Source organism: Bidens hawaiensis, unplaced genomic scaffold, assembly GCF_021521415.1.
Source record: "Bidens hawaiensis isolate Kalapana, Puna unplaced genomic scaffold, B.hawaiensis_p1.1 tig00071888_1, whole genome shotgun sequence".
NCBI lineage: Eukaryota > Viridiplantae > Streptophyta > Magnoliopsida > Asterales > Asteraceae > Bidens > Bidens hawaiensis.
The window spans coordinates 1,036-15,471 of NW_027502575.1; the positions used below are offsets into that span (position 1 = coordinate 1,036).

At 35.6% G+C, this 14,436-nt stretch overlaps 1 long non-coding RNA gene across 1 annotated transcript; it reads right to left on the bottom strand.

Annotated features, from left to right (window-relative positions):
* Positions 1-11,844: 11,844 nt before the first annotated feature.
* Positions 11,845-13,832, bottom strand: LOC143605897 (uncharacterized). The gene is made up of 3 exons (XR_013148640.1): positions 13,750-13,832; positions 12,560-12,623; positions 11,845-12,035 (listed from the first exon to the last, which is right to left on the bottom strand). It is a non-coding gene; the product is annotated as an uncharacterized LOC143605897 (long non-coding RNA).
* Positions 13,833-14,436: the final 604 nt, after the last annotated feature.

Sequence of the window (14,436 nt, forward strand, 5' to 3'; positions counted from 1 at the left end):
CCGGCGACCGTGAACCGACTCCGGTGAGACCCAAAAGCTCCATTTAATCGCCGTTTGATATGTTAAATTATCCCAAACGACTTCTCCATTATTGATAAACATTATTAGGCGCTTTATTTCGTCATTTATCCATCCATTAACTCGTATTAAATCTCTAAACGACCGGATTTTTATTAAAAACTCTAATAACGCGAATTAAACACCAAATGGTTCAATTGAGGCTATAAATAGAACCCTCACACTCGTATAAACTCGCACCAACCTTCATATTCATCTATAACACTCTTTAAAACTTCTAAAATATTTCCGGCGAAAACCGAACTCCGACGAGCTTGTTCTGCGTCATTCCGGCACCAAAATTTTATCTAGTTTGTGAAGTTCAATTGCTTCGGTTTCATTTACGCACTTTCGGGTTTATTTCAACTTTGTCTTCAACTTCAAGGTGAGTTTCTCACACCTCCTTTTTACTCTTTTGTTACTTTTGGGGGTAGAATATATATCCTATCAACATTACAATTTTGTTTTCTGGATATTTACAAACTACAATTCGTTAAATGGACTTGTGTGTTTATTTGCTTACTTGCTCAAAGATTACGTGCTCATGGTTTACTCATTATGTATGATCATACGTCCCCTATGCACTCAGAACCTCGATGTTATGAGTGGAATAGGGACACTCGATCTTAGTTTGTTGGTTGTTACCAACGGAAAAGACACTTACTTGCGCTATTATCCGAGTACGTTTGTGCACAATCCCAACCGGAAAGGACCTTATTTGCTCATTTACACTTGTTCATGGAATTGTATGGTTTTTATGTACATATATCAAAACTTGTGTGAACTCACCAACTATTCATATAGTTTACATTATTTTATATATATGCTACAGGTACATCTATTCGAAGTTGACACATGAAGAAGACATTAGAACTTAGGGTATATCAAAAAATGGATAAGTTGTGAAATTGTTCTTGTAATTTTCCATGAATTTCTTGTTACAAACTTGTGTACTTGATGTTTAAATCAATTAATGATAATATTGTCACTTAATAGTGTCACATGTGTTTTGGGCAATCTCTACGTCACACTCAGGCGTTTCCGCTTTAGCCGCGGTGTTACAGCATATTTTGCAAACCTTGCTCGGAAAAGCTTATTCACAAAGTTTGCTAGGTAAAAAGTATTTTACAAATCTTGCTCGTTCCAGAATTTGTTTAGATATAATAAAGTTAAAAATAAACCTAAGTGAATAAAATGAAGGAAGCTTACTCGAAATACAAGATTGCTCGAGAAGTAAATCACAAGATGTAAGACCCCGTTTCCGGTGCCCTACTTTGGACGTTGGATTTACTCATAAACACAGTTCTATATATCAGAGTTAATGAAAACATTCGCGGAATATTAAAAACATTCAAACCATTTCATTACATAACCATATTTCTTGTCTTAACGATCATTCCAAATTATTTAACATAAAACATTGTCTTTAAAATAACATAACACTTCCTTGAGATGCCAGCTTCTTCAAGTCCATGCCATATGCTTCCTCTTATGCAAGCTGCCTCAATCTACTCACCTGCGTGCATACTAAAAGTCAGCTACGCTGAGTGAGTTGTAGTTAATCTTACAACGTACAATCTGTTCTCATATTTGCACACGTGCCCGAAGGGGTGTACATTGATCATACCTACTCTCCATATATAACTAACCATCCTATTTAAAGAGCCTTCCGCCCTATAACCTCACAGATATTATAAGGGTCTGGTTCCTAACATCACAGATATTATAAGGGGTCTGGTCCCCAACATCACAGATATTATTAGGGTCTCGTCCCTACCATCACATATATTATTAGGGTCTGGTCCCTACCATCACAGATATTATGAGGGTCTGGTCCTTTTGTTCCATGCAACTGTACCATTCCCTGTTCTTTCATACTTTCCTTGACAATACGTGCAATCTCGGAAGAGCGTTCACGTACAATCGACATAACTTACATACATTATGTATATATCATATATTCATACATGCATCATATCTTACATCATTCATATCAATCGAATCTTTAACTACCACCTGACGGTCCATGCAATATCCGAAGATCGTTCACGCACCGTCAAGCAATCATCATACATAATTCATACAGGGCATACACTTACCACTTAAGGTAAGTGTATTAACTATCACATCGAGTATGCACACAGCCCCAAAAACATAACAAGGAAGTGGGGCTAGAAACTCACCTCAATGCGGCTGCGTTCACCGTTTACGGTTATTCCCTTCTTGAGTTGTGCACGACTAACTGTATAATAATTATACGCATCAATAAACTATCACTACACATATCGTCTTTCTAGTTTAATTATAACCCTCAACGAACGGGGGTCCGGGGGCAGCGCCCCTGGCAGCGGGGTCTAGGGGCGGCAGCCCCTAGCAGGGTCCAACGGGCAGAGCCCCTGGCTGGGGTCGAGCTGCCAGGTCAGCTTGGAAAAATTTTATTTCTATTAACTGTCTTATCACATTTTCCATTATGATTTTGAATCATTAGATAATTTGCTACTTAAAAGTCCAAGGGCTTCTTTGTAATTAAATCATTCTTTTCTAAGTCCAGGGACCATTTTGTCATTCTGTTAAACTTCTAATTCGTTACAGGTTCATAGCGAATTGGATTATCCTAGCGAACTGGTTCCTATAACGAACTGGACTCCTTAACGAATCAGTCCATATAGCGAACCAGTGCAAGTAGCGAATTGGACCTTCTAATTCGTTATTTCTTTTAACGAACTAATCATAACGAATCAATGGTCATTCGTTCCCCTTTTCCCTTAACGAATCAGAGACGAATCATAAACGAACTAGAGCTAGTTCGCTGTGCTCCTTTACGCGAATCAACTAACGAATCACCTTTAATTCGTTAAGTCCCCAGAGCGAACTAGGGTTAGGTCAGGGAATGTCATAACATTCCCTGACATCCTTAACCTCGTATTAACTTTTCCGGCGCCGCCGCAGGAAAACCGCGGATTCGCTGTTTAACTCGTTTTTCATCGTTTTTCGTCCCGTTCAATCCAGATCCGAGCTAGGGTATCCCCTAAGCTCATCATAGGTTCGGTTTATACCCGATTCCACCCGGATCTCGTGACTTAAACGGTTTAACGGTGTCGACTCGTCGTTTCGTGACTATATCTATCGGTTAAAGCTCATACAAGATCATAGTATCATTACCTTGGATCAGGATTTCTTCCTCCTTGATGATTTCGGCTAGAGTGAGAGAGAAACTAGAGAGAGAGCTTAAGTGTGTTTTTTGGGAGGTGTATGGAATGTGTGAAATGAATGATTAATTGGCATTTATGACATATAAATTATGGATCATGGGCTTAAGCCCATGGTCCTTTCCTCTTTCTTTCATAGCCCAAGTCCATAACCTATATCCATTTAACCCAACACTAGCCCGACTCATAATAACTTGTATTTTCATTCATTAACCGTAACTAGAAAACGGGATGTTATACAAGACAAATAATCAAGTATATATCATCAAATAAGAAACCTTGCTAGGAATCAATAAAGAAACCCAAAATAACAACTTAGAAGTATTTTTAATTGTCAAACTTGTTCGAATATCTGAACATCACAAACCTTACCTGAAATCATATAAAAGTTAACAAATATTCATTCATGTTCAATTAATACAAAAGTGTACCCGAAAATATGTATCATATAATCATCAAGTGTGCTAGATAAACATAACTTTCTAAAAACACCTAAGTTTACTCGAAAGTATTAATTCATCAAAGTATACCCTATAATACATGAAATAAATCATTTTAGTACCAATATTCATCAACCTTGCCCGAACACCTCAAACATTCAAACAAAACAGCAAAGTTTGCTAGAATAGTTTATAATATCAAAGCTTGCAAGGAATCACGTATTCAGACATAATCAAATGTAAAGCTTGCTCGAATGAGTCAAACATCCTATAAAACAACTAAGTTTACTTGAAAGTTCAGAAACCATCGAACCTTTCTCGAAATGGATGAACTTAGACAAAGTTGTCTAAGTTTACCCGATAAGGTTGAAAATCATCAAACCTTACTCGAAATTATATGTTCAGACCTTTACAAGGTAAAATGCAACTCTTTTTTAATAAAACAAAATGCCACACAAATTTATCATTCAAATTCATATGTTTAAGAGAAAATGGTGCATTAAGAGATCAAAATTTAGTTTCTTTTTCTTCCCTTTTCGTTTGAAAAGATCTCAACATGGGATCATATTGGTTAAGTTGCTTCTCAATACTTCATCCTCAGCATTATTGTGACATATCAGACAGGTTATCAACAGGTTTAGACCTAGCATGATTTTTATTTCATATTGGTGATATGTATTAGATTCAATTAATTAGCATAATTCAGAAATGGACAACACTGATTGTGCTATGATGCCTCATATCTCTTCTCAATGCGTATTTGGCTTTCCCCAGATCACCCCAATTTGACTTAAACCCCCTGACATTTGGTCAAAATATTTTATGACAGAACTGTTAAATATTGATTTAAATGTTTCATTTCAAAACTTCAAACATATGTGAGGTTGAACGTTGGACTTCATGTCACACAAGTCGGATTTACAGGCCTTTTATTCGGAATGTTTAAAGGACTTATATTATTGCCTCCACCCCTGTAGTTCTAGTTTTAACCATCATGTTTGTATTTTTCGTAAAAATTTGTGAACATCTCAACTTTTGGTTGATAAAAATAAACATTGTTCACATTTGTTCTTTGTCATATAAATAAAATGAATTATCTTGAATACCAAATACCAATGGGTTTGTGTATGACTGGGTAGTCACTTTTCTTCCTATCATCCAGATAGATGTATCTTGAGACATGCAAAGACACCAATGTATCTCCACATTAGAATTAGCATTTGTCATTATGTTTATATCATCTCAGATTTTACACTTCAAGGAAAGCAACCATACATGATAATAACTGTACTAATTGTATTTTTAGCCTATTAAATACATAAGATCAGCATAAATAACCAATGTACTATCATTTCCCAATTTGGTTGGATCAATTTTCTCTTAAAAACCTTCTTAGCTTCTTTAAAGCTTGAACTGAATAATCTTGTCATGTCTCTGCACCATTAAATTTTCTCTTTTTTTGTCAAAATATTTTTGAGTAAAAATTATCTTGAAAAACTTTTCATTTGAGCATACAATTTTGACACAAAAACATACTTTGACACAAACAGAAGTAACATAATCAAGGATAATCAAAATACGAATGACAATCAAAATAAGCAGACTCACACAAATTATGCATAGCCAATCTTCTTTTAATCACATTATCATATCAGATGGTTCACATAATCAAAATTCACACAATCAAAACATCATATAAGCACTCTCAAAATAGATCATTTCCAAACATAGTCAAACTAACTTATCCTGATGTCACACATCTTCACTGATGTAAAGTAACTTAAACATTATATAACAGATAAGTCACACAGATTATCATTTAAAACAGAAAATCAGTTAAACATGAAATTAAACAACACTATTACTCTCAAGACCATTTCAAGATAAACAGTTAGCACAGAGAGCACACATCATGAATCAAACCTCATCAGAGTTGATCATACCTAAAGCTTTCAAGAGAAAGTTGAATTTGGTTCTATCTAGTGGCTTCGTGAATAGGTCAGCCAAGTTGTCACTAGTGTCAACTCTTTTCATTTCAATCAAACCCTTCTCATTACAATCTCTAATGAAATGATGTCTGATTTCAATGTGCTCAGTCTTAGAGTGTTGAACAGGATTCTTAACAATAAAAAGTGCAGCAGTATTATCAACGAAAATAGGGGTGTTCAAGAAATTCAAAACATAATCCAGCAATTGGTTCTGAATCCAGAGAACTTGTGCACAGCAGGTAGATGCAACAATATACTCAGCTTCAGCAGTTGAGATGGACACTGTAGTTTGCTTCTTGCACTGCCAAGACACTAGCCTATCTCCCAAAAATTGACATCCACCAGATGTTGACTTTCTGCTCATGTTGCAGCCATCATAATCACTGTCAGTATAAGCAATTAGATCAAATGAATGGTTCTTTGGGTACCAAATCCCCAGATCAGGTTTTTCTTACAAGTATCTAAAGATCCTCTTTACAGCAGTCATGTGAGAGACATTTGGAGATGATTGGAATCTTGCACATACACATACAACAAACATAATATCTGGTCTAGAAGCAGTCAGATACATCAATGAACCAATTTTTTTCTCTATATTCATGCTCATCTACAGGCTCCCCCTTTTCATCTGTAATCAATTTTTCATGTGTGTCCATAGGAGTTGAAGTAGTCTTGAGATCTTGACACTTGAACTTGTTCAGAATGTCCTGCAGATACTTTGACTGGAAAATGAAAATACCATCCTTCTTTTGTTAAACTTGCTGACCCAAAAAGAAATTCATTTCACCCATGGAGCTCATGCAGTATTTGGATTTCATGACCTCTTCAAATTCATGGCACATTTGTTCATTGGTAGATCCAAATATGATGTCATCAACATAGACTTGTAAAAGGAGCAAATCTTTTCCTCTTCTCTTGTAGAAGAGGGTCTTGTCAATAGCTCCCCTTTGGAAACCATTAGCAAGCAGGTGGTTTGATAACTCATCATATCAAGCACTTGGAGCTTGATGCAGTCCATACAAATCTTTATTTAACGTTTACACTCTGTTAGGATAATCAGGGTCTTCAAAACCTGGTGTTGAGCCACATACACCTCCTCTTCTATTTTTCCATTCAGAAATATAGATTTGACATCCAATTGGAATACTCTTATGTTCTTTGAGGCAGAATATTCTAAGAAAATTCTTATTGCTTCAAGTCTTGCAACTGGAGAAAACACTTTCTCAAAGTCAATCCCTTCTTCTTGTAAGCATCTCAATGCAACAAGTCTTGCTTTGTTCTTAATAACAATTCCTCTTTCATCCCTCTTGTTCTTTAAAACCCACTTGGTTCCAATGGCATATCTGTTTCTTGACTTATCACAAGTTCCCACACTTGCAGATCTTTGAATTGAGCCAACTCCTCTTGCATTGCTTCTACCCAATTGTCTTTCAAGGCTTGAACAATATTCTTGGGTTCAATTTGCAATATAAAGCAGGAGTACATGCTTATGTTTGCAGATTCAGATGCACTTCTTGTTACTCTTTCAATGACATTCCCAATGATGTTCTCAGGTGGTTAATTTCTTTCAACATATGAGGATTGTACAATAACATTAGTAGACATATTTGATCAAGATTTATGTCATTAAGATCAGGTTCATCAATGACCAAATCAGTTGTTGCATCATGAAATTTAGGTGCTTCTTCATTATTATGTTGTTAAGTGAATGCATCATTTTTTCCAATATTCAAGCTTTGAAACAAATTTTCAACTCTTGCTTCTCTTTCAGCTTGTCTTTGAATTTCATGTTGGTTGCTAGGATCTTCCTCATTCAAGATATGATCATCTTGAGCTTCTTGATTGTCTTGATTACCATGTTCTTGATCTTGTCCTGGATTTTGACCTTGGTCTAGATCTTGAACTTGTCTTGAACTTGTTCATTTTCAGCAGTTGAGGGATCCTTTATGAAATTATATTTAGTTCTTGTACCAGCAACCTTGGACCACAATTTATCCAAATCAATCTTATTTGATTATTCTCTTCATGTTCACTTGTTTTTTTAAAAAGTTTCATCAAAGTCCTCAGGATAAATCTTGAAGGACTTGATCATCTTCTCAAGATCAAAGAGCCATGCTGCTCCATCAACTGTATTGAACTGATATTCATTGAATACCACATAAGATGCTTCAATCACACTCAAATCGTCTTTCACATAGACTCTATAGGCTTTTGAGTGTGTTGAATATCCAACAAAGATGCAATCCAAGTATTTTGATTGAAACTTGTTAAGATAATCCTTGGTGTTCAATAGTGAACATTTGCAGCCAAAAGGCTTGAAAAACTTGATGTAGGGCTTTCTTTTAAACAAACTCTCATAAGGAGTCTTATCATGACTTTTGTTGAGAAGTACCCTGTTCTGAACATAACAGGCATTATTGATTGCTTCTGCCCAAAAGGTAACAGGAAAGAAAGCATCTGCTAACTTGGTCCTTCCAGCTTCAATGAATGTTCTATTTCTTTTCTCTGCAACCCCATTCTGTTTAGGAGTTCTAGGGGCAGTGAATTGTTGAATAATTCCTTATTCATTGCAAAACTCATCCATTGTCCCATTTTTGAACTCAGCCCCATTGTCACTTCTCTTGACCTTCACCTTTGCATCCAATTGATTCTCAACCCTTGTTACACAGCTTTTAATTAGTTCAGCAACCTCATCTTTGGCACTTAGGAAATAAACCCAAGTGTATCTTGAAAAATCATCAACGATCACCAAACAATATCTCTTTTTGCCAATACTTGGTACACTCACAGAACCAAAGAGATCCATATGAAGCATTTCAAGCACTGAATCAATTGTGTTAATGAGCTTTGTTTTGTGAGATGACTTGTGCTGCTTACCCTTTTGGTAAGAAATGCATTTGTCATCAAGTATGAATTCTCTTGTGGGTAAACCAATTACATGCTCACCCTTCACAAGTCTGTTCATGTTCTTTAGGTTGACATGACAAAGCTTTTTGTACCACAATTTGGTTTTATTTTCTGTGGCCTTTGATGCAAAACTAGTACCTCCCCTTGAAATGGCATCTTTCATATTCAATTCATACAAGTTCCCATTTCTTGGAACCATCATCATAATCATATCTGGAGGAATCACAAAGTCAGGTTTGAGAATAAAGCAATTAGAGTCCTCATACCCAACCTTGTAACCTTTATCACATATTTGTGAGATGCACAAAAGGTTATATTGCAATCCTTCCACATAAAATACATTATCAAAAGTGACTTTTCCATTAGTCAGAATTCCTTTTCCTGCAATCTTCCCATCATTTTCATCACTTCCAAAAGCAACAGGTCCATCAAATTTTTCTTCACAGTTCACAAGGGACCTCTTGTCACATGTCATGTGCCTGGAACATCCACTGTCCATATACCATACTTCATTGATAGGTGTGGACTGTCCCTACACATATCAAAGAAAATGATCAGTTAGATAATGTGCAAGCTGAATCAACTTGCAAATCATCAGTAACATGAATAAGTGTCGCATTTGAATTGGGAATTGGCTTAGGATCTTCATAAACAACTTCACAAGTGTCAGTCTCATCTAATTCATGTCCACTTTCAATTGGGCTTTTCACATATGGAATGATACTTTTGCATTCTTGAACCACATAGTCTTTCTTAACTGATTCAGAGATCACATGTGTCTCCCTTGACACTTGAGTTTCACTCCTGCGTTTCCAATGGAACCCTTGTGGTCCAAAACCAGGTTTCAATAAAACATTTTCATCACCATTGAGATCTCTTGAATTCTTTCTTGAGAACACGGCCTTCTTACTTTTCTTTCCTTCTCTTGGTGACCTTTCAGACTCATCGAACTTTACTGACTTGAAGTCATTGTTGGGAACAATCCTTATTGGTTGTGTATTCTTTCTCATCACAAGTTCAGTTTTGATGTGAGTAATGTTCCTTCTCACTTGGTGAACTACATTCTTCTTTGCGTTCTCATCAGCAACCATAACCTTTTTCTCACTCTTTACAGTTTCTTCTTTTCTCTCTTCAACTTTTGGGTCATCACTTTTATCAACCACTTCTTTACACCTCTTCCCTTTACCTAAATACTCATCATATTTTAATTTGTTGAAACTGAAGTCTTGTCCAAATTTGATAGTGTCTGGAACATGAAATGGTTTGAAAGTGAATCTTTCATTACATGAATCGGTATGATTTCTATACACATCACACTTCTTACACCAAACCTTTCCTTTCATGCTTTCACTTGCTTTCACTTTCTTGAATCTCTCACTAGGCCTAAGGGGTTAAATTCCAATGGCCCTTTGGTTCTTGAGACCATCAAAGTCCATTGAAAAAGGCACAAACTCTTCAATTTTGATATCTTGCCTCTCAAATTTTCCTTTCATAAAGGTTATTTTCTCCATCTTGATTGGTTCTTTATCCACACTTCCTTTGTACCTTGATTTAATCATCTCATATTCTTCTACTATCTCAACTTCTCCTATATCAAGTAATTCTTCACTTGAGAAAACAAGATATACAGGAATCAATTGATCACTTGTAAACGTTTCCTTAGTCTTCTTTTGGTTTTTGATCTTGATCTTCTTCAAAATTTCTTTGCTTGGTGGCTTCACAGCATTATAAGTCACCTTTGACATCTTTGACCCTTCACATATGTCATATGACACATGTTCTCTTCTCATTTGTTCATAATGTCTTCTCATCTTGGGTATAATTTTTGGTAAAAATGGGATTTTTTTTGGTGGACTTGAATTGCCACTTTCAACTGAGATTTTATCACTTGAATAACTCAAGTCATATATGTCCAAGCAATCCTCATCAAAGTCATCCTCTGAGACTTTAATACATACAGATTTTTCTTCTTTCACTTCTTCCTTCAACACAAACTCACCTTCTTCATTCACTTCTACCATCCTGTAGTTTTCAGTGAATTCTTCTTTATCTTTAATAACATCTCTAAACTGGTTGAGATATGCATTTCTCTTTTCTTTGTCAACTTTTAGTGAGTAGTTGTTGTTAAAAGGTGGAGGAACTTCCTTATATTTATCTTCTTCTTTGATCTTGTTTAGAATACCACTTATGTTTCTTGTTGAGACAAGATTTTTCAAGAACTTATTCACAACTTGAAGTGTGGTATTCTTTACCTTCTCCTCAATAACCATCTTTTTCAAACCTTCAATCTCAGTCACATATCTTGACTGTATTCTGTAACTATCCATACATTCCTGCTCAAGGCTTTTGATTATGTTTGCATCTGTTAAATCACTTACTTGATACACATTAAGCATGCTTTGCTTTTTGAAACAGTCACTTTCAAGTTTTCCTACTTTTAATTTTAGTGATTCAATTGTTTCAAGTAATTCAGATGTTGAGACTGAATGTACCTGTGTTGATGAAGATCCAGCTTCATTCTCAGCTTGAGCCGTCAGTGCCACATTGGCTTTGCTTATATCTTCAGCATGATTGCTCCTATAGAATTCTCCATCTTGTTGATGAGCATCCAATGCCACATTTCCTTGATTTCAGGGTTGGTTACCATTGTTTTTGTTGTTGTTAATTGGAGCACGTGAAGGGTTCTGGTTGTTGTTTCTTTGGTAATTCTGAGTTTGAGGGACAACTTGTTGGTTGTGTTGTTGTGGCTATTGGTAATTGTTGTTGAAATTATTGTTGTAGTTTCTTTGTTGGCCTTGCTGGTATTGATTCTGATATTGGTTCTGATTTCTGTGCTGCACTGCTGACCTTCATTTGCTAATGAGAGTGCATTGGTTGCATCTATTATTTCTCTCTCACACACAAGTAAACTCTCTCATTTCCTCTTGATATTTTCGGCCAAGATAGGAAGTAACAGGAAGGAGCCTCAAGTGAGTAAATCCTAGCAAATCAAGGGTGTCTTGTTGGTGGCTTGTGGGTATACAAGCTTGAGGATCTTCTACTTCGAAGACTAGCCACTAAATCTTCATATCCTTCATATTTCTTAGCATCTTGAATGTAGTAAGCTAAAACACCATGTGGTTGTTTTAATAGCATGTATTTTCGTATATGGATCCGGGCATTGGGTTTTTGTCACACCCCGACTAGGTAGTTGCGTAAGCGTAAAACGAGAATGTAACAAATAATACAGGTATCAACAACATTGTTTATAAAGACATTCACAAACTAATTTACATCATATTACATGGGTTGGTACTATGTTTACAAACTAGATGAGAATCACATAACCGGTTTACGAGCTTCTTATTCATATTATATATCTGCGTCTATTCATAGCTATTCAACTTCATTCCTAACACCAAGAACGTAAGCAAATCATTCCACCTTTGCTTTACCTGAAAAGCATGTTAAAACGGGTCAACTACGTCTAGTTGGTGAGTTTCAAGTTTCACGAGTATCAACGAAATCAGTATACGAGTTCGTAATGTTTACAGTGTGTATGTATACATGTATGTGTATGATGTATTATACTAAGCCACAAGTGAAACCGAAACGAGCTAAAACACATGGCCACCCCTGCCCATGCACTCCCGTTGGCATTTAACAGCCACTTTGCCCCAAGTATGTACTATGTCTAACACCACATAGCAGTATGTAACAATTTTAAATGACAATGTGCAACTGGGTTAACATGTTTCGGCATACCCCACCGGCTCTGTCAGTTGGGTTTGTCAAACCGATAGTACTATCCACACGTCACCGGCACGAAGTTAATCACTTGTGTTTGTGGGGACTTTCAAGTGTTAGTACTTAGATAATTCACATCACCACACGTTTTCAAGTATATAAGTATATGTAAACATGCTTTCCATCCCAAAAGTTCGTAAAACAGTTTAGGAAGTGGGGTCGTGAAACTCACCTTATTGTAGTTCGAGCAGGTAATATACGTCAATAAGTGTTATGCCTCGATTATAACTCGTATCCTATAATCGGTATCGTACTGTTAATACTAGTACAGTGTTTAAACCAAATTGGGCTGTATAACTAGTCTGGTTATAGTTGTTAGGCCCAAAACATGACCATAGTCTTAGATTGTGACGTTGTAGACTGTGAAATACTAAAAATCAGATTTGGCTCAGTTTCACCGTTTCCCAGGCCTAACCAAGTTTAGCGTTTATGTGTTTCGGGATTAGGTATGATAACATAAACTTAAGTAAACATATTGATTGATAAAATGATTAAATTTATGAATGAATTTTGAAGTTTCGATATCTGGTTTGATCGCAGGGTTCGTTTCCGTTTTCACACGGATTTGATTATACAAAACGCGTACAATCCATCCGAATTGTTCAGAATTATCGTAAAAAGTTCGTTTTTATCAAATTCATCTAAAACTATGATATTTGACCACTTTTGATAATTTGACGTACCAGTCAGTCCGTTAAACATCAAACTGCCGGTTTCGATAAAACAATAATAATTTAAATCTTTGATTAATCATAACTAAATATGTACTTATATATAAATTATGTAAATTTTTTTAAAAATACATTAAAATATGAAGAATTTTATAAAAATATTTTCAGAAATTTTATGATTAATTATTTGTTTATAAAAATTCATTTAACAGGTTATAATCGTGTAATAAATGGCCCGTTTATATCAAAAAACCTCCGAAAAATCCGATAATTTTTACAAATGGCCTTAATGTTATTACATAGCCCCTGCAAAATCTCCAGAATCTAAATCTTTTGAAAAAATGCCTTTTTGTGCGTTTTTTAGCTGTTAAAATTCGGTTAAATCATAATTGCATAAACCATACTTAGGCATTTCCAATGATCCCCAAACTTTACCAGTGATCTTACCATTAAATATTAATCTCCAAAACCAAATTTCATAATTTTTCAATATGTTTAGATATTTTTCCCAAATAAACGCTCATAAACGGAAATAAATACACCAAATATTATCCGTTTATCGAAAAATTACCAAATTTGAACAGGGACTCATTTATATGATACCTAATGTCCCTGCATATTTTCACAAGCTAACAACAAGCACGTCACAACCTAATACTAAACAGCCCTTAAACGAGTGTTACGGGTTTACCTTGTCGGTTTTCGATGTGTTTTGCTAGCTTAAACGACTTTCCGGGTCACGGGTTGCAAACTCAGTGTATCTACATATCATATAACATCAAACCAAACATAAATCATCCATTGAACAGCCTTGTTGACTAGGGTTTCGGTTTTGGTATCAAACCGAACTTTCAAACCGTAAAAACGTTGTATTCATGTTCTAATCCGTGTTTTTGACCAAAAATCAATATGTTTCTACTTTGTAGATATTTTTAACATCAAAACATGATTTTACTTGATTCTTATGGTTTTTGGATGGTTAAACATGTTTAATACTAATCAAGAACTAATTTTCTATGTTTAAATCTTACTAAACAAGCTTGAAATCTTCAAGAATTTAATGTTTACCTTTCGGGTTTTGGAAGGGATGATGCAGAACTCAGCTGATCTTGATCTTAGTTTGGTTAATGTGAAAAATATCAAGTAACAAGCTTGTATAACAAGCCTTATACAAGGGGTCCCACGCCATTTTTTTGTGGTCGACCCATAAAGGGGCCCATTGGGCCTCCTTTTGACCCATTAATGCCTCGGTTTCTGTGCCTTGCGTAAATATCGGTCCAAAATTTAATTCGGATTTGGTTTTTCGCAAGAAAACTAGTTCGAGTGCGAAAAACAGCGCGAAAACGAGTGTTTTTCAGCATATTTTTGTAAAATAAGA